The sequence below is a fragment of the Trachypithecus francoisi genome, unplaced genomic scaffold (genome assembly GCF_009764315.1).
Source record: "Trachypithecus francoisi isolate TF-2019V2 unplaced genomic scaffold, Tfra_2.0 Lachesis_group21, whole genome shotgun sequence".
NCBI lineage: Eukaryota > Metazoa > Chordata > Mammalia > Primates > Cercopithecidae > Trachypithecus > Trachypithecus francoisi.
The window spans coordinates 60,022,564-60,035,123 of record NW_022681467.1 but is presented as its reverse complement, the minus strand read 5'-3'; the positions used below and the strand labels follow the sequence as shown (position 1 = coordinate 60,035,123).

The window sequence follows — 12,560 nt, the reverse complement described above, 5'->3', positions numbered from 1 at the left end:
AGCAGGAGGGGCTGGCAGGGGGAGAACTCACCAGGTCCAGGAGGTCCCAAGGCCATCAGAGGGCTCTCCAGGAAGAGGAATTGGACTCTAACTCTTGTATCGAAGTGGGTTTGGGTTCCTCCAGATGCCAGAGGTGTAGGGAGTCAGCCAAGCACAAAGGCTCAGACCCTGGGGATGAAGGGAGCTCCACATCCAGTAGCAGGTTCTGACTTAGAAGCTGCATCTGCAATTTGCAGCCAGACAAGCCCAGGTCACCAGGTGGATGACGCTCCACAGGGAAGAGGTGTAGGGCCCAGAGTCCTGGAGCTGATTCCCCGAGACAGGCTCCAGGCAGCCTTCTAGGGACTGAAGAGCCACTTTGTTTTTCCTGTCTGGCTGATGCACCTAGGAAGTAGACTCCCTACTTACAGGACTTACTGCTGGATGAGGAAAGGCAGCAAGCTCCCAGCACCTCATAACTCTTAAAAATTGGGCAAATTTAGGTGGGCACAGTGGCTCACGCCTGTAACACAAGCACTTTGGGAGGCTGAGGCAGGCAGATCACCTGAGGTGAGGAGTTCGAGACCAGCCTGGTCAACATGGCAAAACCCCATCTCTACTAAAAAAAAAAAAAAAAAAATGCAAAAATTAGCCAGGCATGGTGGCACACACCTGCAGTCCCAGCTACTCAGGAGGCTGAGGCAGACAGAATTGCTTGAACCTGGAGGCAGAGGTTGCAGCTGAGATGGCGCCACTGCACTCCAGCCTGGGTGACAGAGCAAGACGCCATCTCAAAAAAAAAAAAAATTGGGCCAATTTGTCTGTGGTGTCATGGGGAGGGAACAAACACCTCACAGCCAACCCACTTTGATGTGTTGGTGACATGGCTGGGTCATGGCTCACCAAGGTTAGGGTTGGGCATGGCCTTCGTGGAAATAAAATGAGGAAGCACAAAACTCTAAATAAGCCAGCCAAAACAAAATCAGACCACTAAAGAAAAAAAAAAATGACTGTAAGAGGTATCTCTTTAATGTGCATTCATAGTCTAACATTTTATCTGGGCAGACATGATCTCAAATAACCAGAAGGCAGGGCTCAACCTCAAGAAGGAACAGAATGGAGGAAAAATTCAGAACCACTCGATTGAGCTTTAAGCAGCTTTTCTTCCCAACACAAGTCTCCTTCCAACCTCAAAGCCAAAATGTGGATCCTCCCCTGGTCCAGACTAGCTTTGAAAACTCCATGTGCCGTGCGGACAAGGGGGGCCCTAGGCAAAATTGGAGTGTCCTCCTCAGGCCCAGCAGGTCCTAGACTTGGGGTGCACCCCTTGGGCCCAGCAGGTCCTAAACTTGGGGTGCCCTCATTGGGTCCAGCTGCCCCAGACTTGGGGTGCTTTCCCCAGGCCCGGCACCCCCAGAGGTGGTTGCCTGCAGGCTCTCCTGGAAGGCAAGCAGGGACACCCATCAGCCTGATGCAATGTCACAGCAGAGACACTACATCCGGAGAGCGGGATTTCAAATGTGAGACACGTGAGAGTAAAGGTAAGTAAAGGAAGGCCCAGGGGTGGCATCTGTACTAAGCCTTGAAAGAGAAGCAAAAATTCACCTTCAGGAGATGAAGGGAGATAGGGAGGCATGTTAGGGAATCTTGGGTAACAACCCAGTTTGGGACGGAGAATAAGGTTGGAGGGCAGGCTGGGGACAGGCTCTAGATGTACTGTGGTCTGCGGGCAGCTTGGAGCACTGGGAAGCTCAGAGCCTGACGAGCAAGTGCTCGGTCGGCAGTAACTGGGCAGGCCGCGTTGAACCATCCCTGGGGTCCCCGGGACGGTAGATACCCTGGGAAAGTCAGAGCCGAGAGGGAACGTGTCCTCCAGCTCTAAGTCTTGTGAAGAATGGGCAGCACCTTCAGTAGGAGCCACTTGGGCTGCCGACAGAGCATGACTGCTAAAGCTATTTGATTTTCAGAATTCAAAAAACTCTGTAGGTGTGAAGACCCAAGTCTAGTTTTGACAAGATCAGCAAGGTGCACACAGGGATTGGGATGCACCTTGGGACTGGCTCACCGTAGGTTTGTGGGTCTGGCTCACTGGGAGGCCACCCCAGGCACCTGCTGCTGTCAGTTTGTGGTCCAAGAGTCTCAGGGACCTTCTAGGGCCTTCTAAAGCAGGCCCTGGGGCACATGGAGCCTCCAAGCTCCCACTCAGGCAGGATAGGTCAGCCACTGGCCGCTCTGAGGGTCCCTGAGCTGGGGAGACGTGGAGGGGTCCCCCAGGACCAGGTGAGAGGCTCTAACCGCCCTGACCCAGGGCCCCCTCTTCTCACACCCCTCCTCTGATGTGTGGATTGCAGGCAGCAAAATGGGAAAAAAAGAAGAGGACCCAGATGGCTTCTGCCCCAGCCCTCAGACCACTGTTGAACACGATGGAGGTGTGAAGCCAGGCGTGAGAGAGAGGTGGGGCCAGCAAGCTCATCTGTCAGCAGCTCAGGCCATATGGTGCCTCCACTTTTCCTCCCCAGCATCTAGGTCCCAAGTGCTCACCCCCACCTTGCCTGGCCACCCTGACTCATGCAGAGCGCTGCAGCCTACTTCCTGAGGACCGTCCAACCTGCACCCTCCTGGCACGGGCCACACTCCCAGGCCACGGTCCCAGACAAACCCCAAGGCACAGCGAACGTATCCAATTGACTCCAAGCAACTCCAGGACAAACCACACACTCAGTTGCCTGTGCACAAAGTCACCCTCTTGAAGGCTGGGGCTGCTGAGTGGAGGCTCCCGGTGCTGCAGGACGAGGGATGGCAGGAGGGCCACAGACACCCACAGCTGTATGGACATCCTCTCTCCTCTGCAAGGCCTGGACTCCAATCCTCGCCAAGGCAGATGTACTCAGCCAGGGCAGATTAAAGCATCCTGAGTTGCTTTCGTTCCCGATTAAAATAACATTGCATTTTTTAAGTGCAAATTGTAAATTAAATTTTAAAAAAAGGATGAAGTGATGGGCGAAACCAATCTTCCCACGAGGAAAGCTCCTAATGGCATTAACCGTGGGGAGAAAAGACCACGCTTGTACCGGGTTGGTTCCACCAACGCTGAAGATAAACAGGAAGACATTTTCAAACTATGCTTTCCACTTGCAAGTATCCATTAATCTCTTCTCTCTGAAGCAGGCTCCATGGAAGCCTGAGATCAAAAACATTTTAATTCAGGTGAAATTCCTCTGGCTTATTTTTGTTTTGAGTTTTTTAAAGTGACGTCTGGGGAAATTTTGTCTGAAAGACAGAAAAATGCTGGGAACCTCAAGAGGCCATGAAAGCACATTCCACCCCAAGGCCCCCAGCAAACACTCTGGGCTGGACAGCGGGCTGCCCCCAGTGGGGTTGTCCTGAAGCGGGGGCGGGTCCCGTGGTCTCCAAGGAGCAGAAAGCCCACAGGGGAGCAGCACAGCAGCCACTGCTCTCTTCTCTTCTGGGAAACACGGCATTTCTCCGTCTGACTAATCTAATGATGCTGGTTCCCAAAGACCATTTTCCTGTAAACTCACACCACAAAATTCCTGTTAAAATTACATCGTAGACAACTAACTTCTGGTTTATTCATGAGTGAGTTCACAAGGAAAACGCAGAGGGGGAGGATCCAAGATGAGGCGGATGGGAGAGAGGAAGGAGAAGCCCCCCCCAGTCCCCCGCAGGCCCCGGCTTCACTCTCCCGCCCAGCTTCCTGCAAGAGAACAGGCAACAAAAGAGGGGCTCTGAGATGTGTCTTCCAGCACTGGGACAGGCAGAGCATCCATTCCACTCTCCAAGATGCCTGAGTAAAATGAAAGTCTGGCTGACCATCCAGTGCCTGCCTGCCCACAGTACCAGGTGACGGCCAGCAGCCCCCACACTCCACAGCTAACCCCCGACCCCTGCTCCAGCTGAGTCAGTCCTCCACCTCCTCATCCACTCCAGGCCTGGTGCTGGTCAAAGTGTTCTGGTTGTTCCTGGTCTCATCCCCACCCTGAGCCCCGACAGAGGGATTGGGTGGCCCCAAGCCCTGCTCAGTCTTTTCCAAAGTAGATGTGCCTTTTGCACGGAGTCCATCCAGGAAGAGCTCAGCCCCCACCGGCCTGCCCACCGCCACCGAGCAGCTGCTAGAGGCCCCAGGTTTCTCTCTGGCACTTTGTCAGTTTTCAGGAACCTCTCCTGTTCTCTCTGCACAGCACTGGGTTGTGCAAACTGGCCTTCCAAGCGTCCCAGCCATCACCAGACTGAGCAGCACCCGGAAGGTGGTTAGTCAGGCCTCTGACCCCTGTCTCCCCAATGCAGAGTGGTGCTGGTCTCCTCTGCCCCCTACACCACCACAAATGTCATTGTCTGCACATTCAGTGACCCCAGGCCAGAGAGGAAAGGAGTGAGTCTCTGGGCAGCACCAGGGAGAGCACCCACCACGTCCATAGCCAGGGGACAGGCCAAGCGCCAGCCACCATCCAGGCTGTCTGTGGAGCCAGCACTGCCGTTGCTCAGCTGCCAGAGCTGCCCAGCGTGCACCCCCATGGCCGCATACCCTCTGCCAGCCTCTCCCTGACATCTCTGGGCACTAACAGAGCTTCCAAGTAGAGGCTGCTGCAACCCCCAGACCAGAGCGACTTTGCATCCCACATGGCTAGAAGGGGTCATCTCAGAGAGTTTTTCCCGCTCACACCCCTGGGGCCTCCAAGGCAGTGGGTGATCACTGCCTTTGCCAGAATCCACCAATGGGAGGCCAGAGCTTTGGCTCCGAACAACTGAGGCCACCTCCAGAGCTGCAAGCAATGACTGAGGGTCACACCAGCCCCCAAGTGGCACTTGGGACAGAAGCAGCCCTCCTGCCTTGGGTAAGCTCCCAGGCCCTCGGGCTGCTCCAGAGTGCAAAGGTCTCTTTGTCCAACTCTCCGTGGCTCCTGCACAGGCTGCTGGATCCGAAAACACCCCTGTGAAGTTCGTCACCGTCCAGGTGCCCGGGGGGTCGGGGGCCCCTGTAGGAATCTCAGTCTCTACAGGACAGAAGAATCCAGAAAGCTGCCTCCTTCTCTTTGAAAACAAACTGCCCTCTAAGCCCTGACCCAGCCTCCTCTGCACAAGGGACAGCTACCCAGGGAGACAGGGCAGGTCCTGCCCCCACTGGTAGCAGCACCCTGGCTGGTGCCACAGGACTCCAATCCCTGTTCTCTTACTCTTTTGTTTACTGTTAATTAACAGGGCCATATGGAAGGAGGCGATAATCACAGCCAAGGACCAATGGGAGGGGAGCCCTGGGTGGCAGGGAGCCTGGGGGCCGAGGGGAGCCTCCCTCAGTCAGCCCTGGGTGAGGACACAGCACCCCCACTCCCCAGGCCACAGTGAGGCCAAGGCAGGTGCTGCCAGCACCTCAGAGGAGACAGAGCCAGAGCACACCCCTCAGCACCAAGCGGGCCCCCCCAAGCCTGCCCCAACATCCCTCCCACCTTTTGTGCACTCAGCCACTGGCGTTAGAGGTGTCCTCGGGTTTCTGTGATTTAAAAAAAAAAACAAAAAAACTACAAGGGCAAAATTCTCCACCTCCCTCTCCCGAAAGGATAATTATAATCATCGCTGTCATTATCATCGTTATCGTGACAGGACCCAACCCGCCTGCAGCCACAGAAACCCCGCACCACCGCAGATGTTTTGTTTCCAAAATTAAACACCCAACTTTGCCAGCCAATGATGGCCACTGATTCAAAGGTGATGCTGAGACAAGCAAAGCCCCTGGTGACTCAGAGGAGCAGTGAGAGCCCACCACTCCAGCACAAAGCCACCAGCATTTGCTTATTTTCCTGGTTTGTGAATTCGATGGACAGAACCAAAGTCCACGGCCCCAAAACTACAGACAATGGCATTAAGGTGTTCAACGCCTAAACCAACTTCTTAGCTAACCCTGATTTTTAGTTTTAAATTAAAAAATCCAGTTACACTACCACCATAGCCAACCACACTCCACAGCCTCACGGACACGCAGCGAGAAAAGGGGCTGAGAAGCAGCCGATATTTACTTCTGCACGTCTGTCCCACAAACGCATGCACCCTAGAGATTGATCCTTAAGTTGAGAAATGCATGACATGCAGACAAAACGTTCACGTGAGCCCCTCTACTCAGTACCTTGGGTGGGGGTCACACGTGACACACCCCAGACTCTGAGACCCTGCTTCAGAGGGGTCAGTGCCCTCCCCAGGTACGGAGCTGCTGGGTCCCACGGCCACAGACATATCCGTTGTTCCTCTTCCAGAAATGCGCATAAAGTTTCTTGTTTTGATATGCACTCCCCCTCCCCTAATGTCTCCTCTGTCAGACGCACAACATGTCCCCTGGAATCTCAGAGGAGCAGGAACAACAGAGAGGCAGGAGAAAAACAGCACACGGCAGGCCAGGGAGGAGAAGAAAGCCCCCGTCCTCCAGAGCAGTTTCAAAAAGCCATCCTCAGACCTGCTTTCCCTGCAAAGAGAGCCTTCATCTTAGAAATTAACTCTGTCCGCGCACCCTCTCCCTGTCTCTGTCCAAGAGGAAAAGCCAAGCATTGGGTATCTGCCTTTGTCAGAAAGAACGTAACATTGACTTACCTTTCCCCACCGCTATTGTCTGTCCTCCTTCAAAATGACATCACGGAAAGCAATCATGAAATTTACATGGGGGGTGCAGGGTGGACTGGGGGAGGAGAGGGAAGGCAGCTGCCTCCCGTGCAGCGGTCACATGTGGGGAAGCCTGCGTGCGGGTTTCAATTAAATATCTTCTCCCCTTAGTGTGCGAACTCCTAAGCCAGCTAAAGGCGACGTCTCATTTACTTAATGACTGCTCTCATTAGCAGCGGTGGCACGGGCTGGCGGAGGAGGCTCCTTTGTAAATACGCTACCCATGAACCCTTGGGGCTCCAATATATCTGTTTACTCTCTGAGGTGAAATAAATTTACAGTATAGCATCAGAAAGATGGATCTGCTGAACTGGGGGTGAGAGGTGTCCCAGGCCGGGGGAGCCCTGTCCCCTGCTCTGAGCCTTGGCCAACAGAAGGTGCCTACATTTGCCCACCCTGATTCATAATCCATGTGCAGCATGATTGAGTTTTTTGAAAAAGCAAAACACACAAAAGGGCAGAGAGCATTACAACCACCACATTCACCCCCCTCTGCTTTCTCTGCCAGTGGTTCAGTCCAATAATTCCTAATAGCAGCAACCGGAATGACAGATGCCCGGGGTTAGCATGGCTACAGCGAAAGTACTTGACAATATTTATTGGTGGTTAGGAATATGACCTACCGTCATAAAGAACGGGCTGCAGAATTTATTACTCAGATGAACCAGGAATATTACATACTGGCTCATCTGCATATTCAAGTACCCGTGACTTAAATGGATACGTATTTTTTAACGGCATAAAAGGTAACTATAGCCACAGACCAAAACACAAAGTCATGCACACAAAGAATAGATCAGGAAAAGACATTTTTCTGTGGTCACACTTTCCCTTTCACTTTTATTTTTACAATAATAAAAACCTTCCCAAAGAGAACTCAGGGATCCCCGAGGCATGGGTAACCCACCCCCAAAAAGACTAAGTTTCTTCCAACCAGAGCGAAGCGCACTGCCCAAGTTTTCTGCTCTTTTTCTGATTCTTTTACAAATGGCCTGAAAGGAGCTATCCAATGAAAATCAGGAAGAGAAAAATCCATAACACACACAATAGAAGTGCCCACCCACTCTCCATGCAGCCTGACTGTCTGCCTTCTCATCTGCCAGTTTGTGGTGTTTTTTTTCCCACATTCAGGGATAAATGTAGGAATTTCTTAAGTAAGAGTACTCAAGGGCCAGAGTATTCTTGCTTGCAGCCCAAATCTCCTTCTTGTACTGATAAATCAGGCAAACAATTGTCCATTATCATAATCAGAATGTTAGAAACAAAACTGCGAAACACAAGGGTGAAAACTCAATGTGAGGCACCTGCAAAGATGCTGCCATCCAAGGCCAGCTGGAGAACAAGAAAATTCACGTCTCAGAAGTTCAGTGCAGAGATTTCAACAGACAGTAAACATCATTTCTTGGTAAATTATGCGAGAACACAATACCCCAATTAATTAGCACCAAAGGGCTCGGGCCACCAAAAGTGTGAATGAGGCAGAACTGAAACATTTAGCTCTCTCTAAGAGACCATGTTTTGAAAATCTTAGTGGCTTATTTTTAACATACAGTTTGTGCTTTACACATTACATACAAACCAATAAGCTTCACCCCAAAGGCAAGTATCTTAGGTTCTTGTACACACACATTATCCTCAACAAATAAAACACAAAATGCACACAGAGCAATTGTTTAGATTGAGCACAAGGAAATAAATGCAAGCCTGCACTGGTCAACCTGAGGATGAAATATTAATTAGTCAAATGAGAAGAGTTTGAGGTTTCCACAATGACTGCCTACCATTTTTAAATTCTGTCATAAACTTATATCCATCAGTACAAAAGGACACACTCGGCTGAGAGCACTCCTGAAAAGCCGTTTCTATCTCCTCTGGACATGCTGTGAGTGCCAGGATGTCTTCCATCTCGAACCTTCGGCATTCAGAAATTCTATGAAACTCTTATCAGCAGGCTGCAGGCTCCGGGCAGGCTTGCGGGCCATTGTTCCATGATGAAGATAGAATCAAAGGCTGATTGCTGAATCAGCCTTATTTCCCAACAACACCCAAGGTTTCATGAAAGCGACTTAATTCAGATATGCAGCAGTCACACCTAAGAAACCACAACGAAGCGGAGGTGGCAGCAGGGAGAAATCCACCTGCACCACACGGGCTTCGTGAGGCCCAAGAGTGTTTTCAGGTAATAGACATTATATGTGTGAAAACCTAAGGCTTTCGGCATTTCTCACTTCCCCCTTTGCACAATCACAGGCCTCCTGAGGTGCGGCGCTCTGGTGGTCGCGAATGGGCCCCCAGACCCTCTGTGGGCTGCTCAGAGTGTGCCTGGAAACTTACAGCTGGTGCCTGCTGGCAGGACCTGGGAACTTACGACTGGTGCCTGCTGGCACGACCTGGAGGGCCCTGGGAGCTCCCGCCGGGAGGTGAAAGTGGCATGAGCAGTTCAGAAGAGGAGTTGTGATGAGTAAAGGTTCGCGCTCTTTACCTGACACGTCAGAACAAAGGAGTCCGGGGAAAGAGCAGCGCCGAAAAGGGGCCGCCGCCCTTCAGCGCCTGGGAGGGAGCCTGAGCGGTGGGTGGATCCGAAGGCTGATCAGCACTTCGGACAGCGCTCTCCCCCCAGAGCGCCTCCGTCTTTGTTCTCCGCACAGGGAAGCTTCTGAGCTCGCACCAGTTTTCAGCCATCGCCAAACTCGGGGCTCCGGGCTGAGACAGAGAATTCCAAACCCCAGCAGACCCCTGCTTGTAAGTGACAACAGCAAGGTACAGTCTTAAACTTATTTTCTTGGAGAGGGTGAAAATTTGTCAGGACTTTTTGAAATCATATTTTTTCTTCCATAACTAAGCATGGGGTTAGTTCCTCTGGGTTTTATTTCATAAAAACCTGTGGGAAACTCACATGTGACTTTTCCATACATGTTTGGAAAGATCCACCAGGAAATAACTCCTGTCTGATTGGGGGGTCCTCAGACTCCACACGGGGAGGGAAAGGGGAGATTTGCAAAACCAAACTTGCGCCGCGGCCGCACTCACTGAGAAAGTGCTTTGTGTGAGTGGGGGAGCAGGCTTAATGATCGCTTAGCTGGTAAGATCATTTCAAATAAAGTGTAATTACTTGTGCAAATCTGCACACAGACATTCCAAGTGTCAGTTCATTTGCTTCATAAAAACTCTTTCAAGTAATTTTGGTCTAAACTTTCTGCATCTGTAATTGGCACCACCTTCTCCGGTGACCAGCTGGGGGTGAGGGTTTTCTTGTTTCCTTCTGAAAGCTTCCCCGCAGATGGGCGCCTGCCTTAATGCTGCAGACGACAATTAGGGCCGTTGTGTGAGGCCGAGATGGTGAGCATTAATATTGTATAGAACAGCTGAGGGCGGGGGTGCTGCCCCAGGCCGGCCCTGGCAGATGGAGCAAACAAAACCGGGATCCACTCTCCGCCACACTCAGGGCTGACTTTGTGTTTCTGTCTCACACTCACGCAGACACTCACAAACGTTGGGCATCCAGTTTGTAAGACCCTCACACACACATGCACACTCACACACCTGCACTCACGCACAGCAACTTTGAGTGTGATGAGGACACGAGCAGCAGCAGCCCCGGCCAAAGCCCCTTAGCTACAGTGAAGTCCCAGGGGACATCTGCCACACACAAATTCTCTCTGCCCGCCTTCTCACAGCGCCTTGCTGCCAGGCCAAGGGCTCCTGACACCCACCAGCTATATGGCCTGCTAGGCAGATCTGGGCAGGTAAATCAAGAAAGAAGGCCCGGATGGCCTCTGCACACACCCTGCCCACCACTCTCCAACCTCCAACCTTCTGCAGGGCAGCGTTCACAGGGCTCTGCCGTCAGCACTTCTGCAAGCCACAGGACCCGCTAGAAGAGGAGGTGGCAGTTTCCCCAGGGGCCCTGGCCATTGTTCAGGAGGGAGCATGTCTGTCACCTCCTCGGCTGCCCAGAAAAGAGCACTGAGCACTGATGGGGGGACACACACAGCTAATTAGTCCCTTTGGCATCTTCGCAGAAACTTGTGAACAGACCAAGGAGGGATGCAAGGGGCTGGGGGTGGTACGCACCCAGGAAGATCCCGCAGAGTGTCATCCTGGCCGGGAGGTGCACCTTCTCTCTGGGAACACACGTCACTTCATGCTGGAAAAAGTTGCTGCACAAACTTGTGTCCCGGGGCCCTGGGGAGACCCCACTGCATCCAGCCAATCAAGACCAGGGAGCAGATAATCACAAATTGATACCCCGGCTGCCTGCCAATGAGACTCTTCTCCACACAATGGGCTCAGGCCCCAGACAATCTCTCCCCCTACCCCGCAGGGCTAGGGAAGGGGAGTGAGGAGAGGCAGAGACACAGGGCTTCCCACACAGTAATAGACTCACAGTGAGGGAGGGGAGGGGCCCTTCCTGAAGATGCCTCCCTTCCCCCACTTCCTCTCTCGGGTGGGACTGTCAGACCAGGTCCAGAATGAAACCTGGTGGGGAACCAGCCAGGATGGGTGAGTGGGGTCAGGTCTGGCTCCCCACAACCCAATCATTGGCTGTCGAGAGGGCAGGCCCCTGAGGGCCCTCAGCTGCCGTGGTTGACTCCCCACCACCAGGTGCCAGGAAGAAGCTATGGTGGGAGGTGCCGGGGGAGGGGCACTGTAGAAGTCAAGACTCCCTGGACAACCTCAGGCCCTGCAGGCAGAGGCTGGGGTGAGCAGGAAGGAAAGAGCAGGGAGAGAGGGCTGCCCAGAGGGACCTGGATCTCCCAGCGGCCAGAGCCACGGGGAAGGGAAGGGCAGGTGTGTGGATGGGAGTGAAGGTGCGCACTGCAGAGGCCTCTTCCGAAATGATTCCTAGGCCCTCAGACTCTGGGTCCACAACCTTTAACGGCCCACAGGGGCCCTTTGAAACGATGAACTTGGCCACAGCGTCGAGCCTGGCTGTCCTCTGGGCTTTCCCTGACGCCGAGGGAAGCTTCCACCACCCAGGCAGCTCAGGGTCACCTCCTCGTCCTCAGGTGCTGCAGGTGCCTATCCCTGCAGGGGACAGGTGGAGGCCCAGGTGATGCTGGCTTCTTTCTCCCAACACGTGGCCAAGTCCAGGCTAGTCTCTTCCATCCAGGGCAGCATTGAGGGGGAGACCCGAAGTATGGAGGGTTCACACCTTTGAAGGAGGCGGATCTGGACTGACCCCTGACCGGCCCCTCCCAGCTGGGTGGCCAAGAGCAAAACGTTTAACATTTACATATTCAGTGAGGCCTGTGGTGAGCGCTACTGGGTGGCAATAGATGGTAAAGGGTGTCCCAAGAGAAGCAATGAATTGCACTTGAATTGGGACACCCCTCAAGGAATGAGTCGGGTTGCTGAGGGTCTGGGTGAGGTCGGGACAGAGACCACAGGAGACTCCAGGGCTGACCAGAGCCATGAGGTGAGCGGCAGCACCCCCGAGGGAGAGGCCGAAGAAGGGCAGATTTGTGGGAATTGCTGGCTCTGCTGGGATGTCTGAGCGCCTGTTAGTCACCAGGTGACACTGTCAACAAGGGTGACAGTATGGAGGCTGAGGCTCACGGCAGTGGCAGCAATTGGGCTGGAAATAAACGGTGAGTCATCTTGTTTAGAGGAGAGAACAGTGAGGGGGTGAATGTGCTCAGAGGCTGGTGAGCGTGCAGGGGAAGCAGGAGGGAGCAGGTGGGTGCAGGTGGGACAGGTGAGAGGCCAGGAGGGGCAGGTAGGGGTGGGGAGACAGGTGGGGCAGGTGGAGGTAGGCAGGGGAGGGGGGACGTGGGGGTTAAAAGAGGGGCAGGTTGGGGGCAGGGGAGACAGGTGGGACAGGTGGGGCCAGGAGGGGCATATGGCGGTAGAGAGACAGGTGGAGCAAGTGCGGGGGAGGGGAGGGAGGCGGTGGCAGGAAGGTAGAAGAGAGA

The 12,560-nt window shown here is 53.4% G+C and overlaps 1 protein-coding gene across 5 annotated transcripts in view; it reads right to left on the bottom strand.

The window, feature by feature from the left end:
* Window positions 1-12,560, bottom strand: part of MYT1 (myelin transcription factor 1) — a 114,651-nt gene that overhangs the window by 68,266 nt on the left and 33,825 nt on the right. For 3 of the 5 annotated variants that reach the window (XM_033187069.1, XM_033187073.1, XM_033187074.1), the window contains exon 1: window positions 6,577-6,897. The exons of the other annotated variants lie outside the window; for them this stretch is intronic. The gene's annotated coding sequence lies outside the window, so the exon portion shown is untranslated. Of the gene's footprint in view, window positions 1-6,576; window positions 6,898-12,560 lie in introns of those variants that run through there. 5 annotated transcript variants of the gene reach the window in all.